Source organism: Otolemur garnettii, unplaced genomic scaffold, assembly GCF_000181295.1.
Source record: "Otolemur garnettii isolate 467f Iridium unplaced genomic scaffold, OtoGar3 scaffold00013, whole genome shotgun sequence".
Classification (NCBI taxonomy): Eukaryota; Metazoa; Chordata; class Mammalia; order Primates; family Galagidae; genus Otolemur; species Otolemur garnettii.
Window position 1 is genome coordinate 9,978,654 of NW_003852408.1, and position 3,384 is coordinate 9,982,037.

Sequence of the window (3,384 nt, forward strand, 5' to 3'; positions counted from 1 at the left end):
CAGCCTGGGCCTTCAGCCCTCTGAGAGAATCTTTGAATTGCTGGGAAATGCAGGAAATTCCGATTGGATCTGGTAACCCCGGACAAAGCTGAAAAGTCATTCTTCAGTGAATTCTTGCCAAGTAATTCTGGCAGAAAAAAAAAAATATCCCTGAGAGATATTAGCACAAAACACATGACATACCCCAGATAGGGGATCAGACTGAAGTCACTGGAGCCCCATGCTTTCCCCTAACTAGAGCCCAGAGCAAAGAGAAACCACAGGCAGGATGGAAGGGAAACTTCTCCTATGAAATAATGACCCCAGGGCAGTTTCTAAGCCTATCAAGATGTGGAAAGGGAGATAATCTCTGCCATAAAAACAGGCCAAAAGGATGTGGTCAGAGCTTCAGAGAGTCGGAAGTTTAACACCAACAGTTCCTGATGAAAAGTGTTTTCTCTGGCTGCCCACGGGCCACTTAGGCACACTGCTTTGCATAATCTCTGTCATAGAGAGGTCTACCTTCAGTGACTGTAGTCAAATCATTCTGGGGATTTGTTTCATAGTAACTTGCCACCATCAGTGTAAATACATAGTTCTAAATGTCACCTTACCTAAGCAGATCTGAACACAATCTTACCGTTTTGCTTTCATTTGACTATTGATCTTTGACCTAGTTGTTATGTCACCTGTCAATTTGGTCTAGTATTGGGAGTGGGGGGGAGGGTCTTCTGTAATTTCCAACTAAGATTGTCAGCTGTCGGGCAGTGCCTGTGGCTCAAAGGAGTAAGGCACCAGCCCCATATGCCTGACGTGGTGGGTTCAAACCCAGCCCTTGCCAAAAAATAAATAAATAAATAAAGTGATCCTCTTAAAAAAAAAAAAAAAAGATTGGTTTAAAAAAAAAAGATTTTCAGCTGTCTAGATGTCTAGGTAAAAGATGTCTAGGTAAATTCGTAACAGTAATCAGGTATAATAACAAAAATCCTTTCACAGCAGCTTGATAGGACTAAGATAATTAAAAAAAAATTTTTTTTGAGACAGTCTTACTCTGTTACCCAGGCGAGACTGCTGTGGCATCAGCCTAGCTCAGAACAACCACAAACTCCTAGACTCAAGCAATCCTCCTGCTTCAGCCTCCCAAGTAGCTGGGACTACAGGTGCCCACAATTATGCCCAGCTGTTTTCTATTTTCAGTAGGGATGAGCTCTCGCTTGTGCTTAAGGTGGTTACAAAATCCTGAACTCAAATGATCCTCCTGCATCAACTTCCCCGAGTGCCAGGATCACAGTGTGACGACTGCTCCCAGCAGTTTACGTAAACTGTTAGAGCAGAAATCGCTCCCTCAGATTGCCAGGAAAGGACCAGTAAGAGGCTACCCCTTCCTTGAGTGAGGTACCATTTCTCAGATAACATTTCACCGAGGAAGCACCAAATGCATTCTTCTCATTTGTGACTGAATGACGGTTCTCTGGGACAAGGACACGGCATGGAATGGGACCTGGCAAGTCCTGCAAGAGAAGATGGATAGTGCTTCCTGTAAAGCGCACGCCTTCCTCTCCTCGGCTTCTGTCCTTCCTGCTTATTACAGTTTCTTTGTTTTTTGTTTGTTTGCCTAAGTTATGATTTATTTTTGTTAAATCATAACTGTGTACGTTGATGCATTTATGAGGTATAGTATGCTGATTTTATATATAATTTGGAATGCTTATATCAAACTGGTTAACATAGCCTTCACCTCTCGTAATTGTTGCGTTAAGACACAATAGGTGAGGTCCCACCGATCACCCTCCCTCCCCCCGGCCTCCCCCGGTCCTTCCCCTCACATTTCGTTTCTTCCTTTTCAACTCTTCTGTACCTTCACTGTCCTGGGCAGAAAATAAGCGTTTCTTGGAAATTCAGCCTTCCTCTTTTGCCCTTCTCATCCTTCTATTTTTCTTTATTGGACAAAGTGGAAGGAAGCCAATGTGAAGAGGAAAAAAAAAAAACAGAAAAAGGCAGAAAAGAGGAGGGGTGCAGGTGCATGTCTCATCAGGGTCCTCCCTGGCTGGGAAGTTTGCCCACTGCCTCCGAGCTGAAGCCCTTTTAAGGGACAGGTGTGCACGTGGCCTTTGAAATAGCAAAATGTGTTGCTTCTTAAACACTGGAGCCCGTCACTAAGTTACCACCGCCCTCCCCCTGCCCCCGTGCTTACCTGTAATACACGAAGTTCAGCCAATCACTTATGAGGTATATTCAAAATATAAATCGAAGTTCATCTTTAAAAGTATAGTTCCTAAATTAATCACATTTGCTTTTATATTTGTGGATGCCAGTGTTCAGTAAAGCCATAGAGATTTTTCAAATACTTTTTTTAAAGTAGGCTTTGGGATTGGGTGTGGTGACCTATGCTTGTAATCCTGGCACTTTTGGAGGCTAAGGCAGGAAGATTGTTTGAGTCTAGGAGGTCAAATTCACGGTGAGCTACAATCATACCACTGCACTCTAGCCTGGGTGATAGAGTGAGACCCTGTCCCTAAAAAAAATAAATTTCCTTTGTTTGGGTATTATTTCAATAACACCAATATGTGTGTGTGCATGTGTGCATTCATCTGTATCTCCACAACATACACTGCAAATATATATAATGTATAAACCCTTCCATGAATCCTGCCACAATTCTTTGATATAACTGAAAATTCTATATTCATGGATTCAGTGTTATTTTAAAGTTAAGTCAATTTGAACTTACAAATTGTATGATCCTGCTCTTATACCATCAACCAATCTAAGACAAATGATAGCATTCCCTTATTTCACCTGGTAAAATGTCAATACCAGGTCAAACTAAAGATCAAATTCCCTTTCTAGCCAGCATTTAATGTTATTGGAGGACTGGACAAGGGAGGGTACATGTCACACAGAAGACATTTCTGTTTTTGTTTAATTAAAAAAAAATTTTTTTTAGGGCAAAGCACAGTGGCTCACCCCTGTAATCCTAACACTCTGCTGAGGCAGGAGGTTCACGTAAGCTCAGGAGTTCAGACCAGCCTGAGCAAGAGTGAGACCCCTGTCTCTACTAAAAATAGAAAAATTAGCCAGGCATGGTGGTGGGCAACTGTAGTCCCAGTTACTTGGGAGGCTGCAGCAAGAGGACTGTGTGAACCCCGGAGTCCGAAGTTGCTGTGAGCTATCATGAGGCCATGGCACTGTAGCCTGGGGCACCAGTGTCAGACTGGTAAGGTGCTGACATCAAAATAGAGTTTGAGGGAGGCACATCTCACAAATGCACTGAACATCCAATGCTCACGCTTATGAACTACAAAGGAATCGAGAGAAGTTCCTTCTTAAATTTGGAGCATGTGGCCAACACCCTATGGAGAAAAATCTTTAGAGACACTTAGATACACACACACACACACACAC

At 42.8% G+C, this 3,384-nt stretch overlaps 1 non-coding gene across 1 annotated transcript; it reads right to left on the reverse strand.

The window, feature by feature from the left end:
• Nucleotides 1–3,186: 3,186 nt before the first annotated feature.
• LOC111723619 lies at nucleotides 3,187–3,289 on the reverse strand. The gene has a single exon (XR_002772121.1). It is a non-coding gene; the product is annotated as a small nucleolar RNA U13 (small nucleolar RNA).
• Between the last annotated feature and the right edge of the window lie 95 nt (nucleotides 3,290–3,384).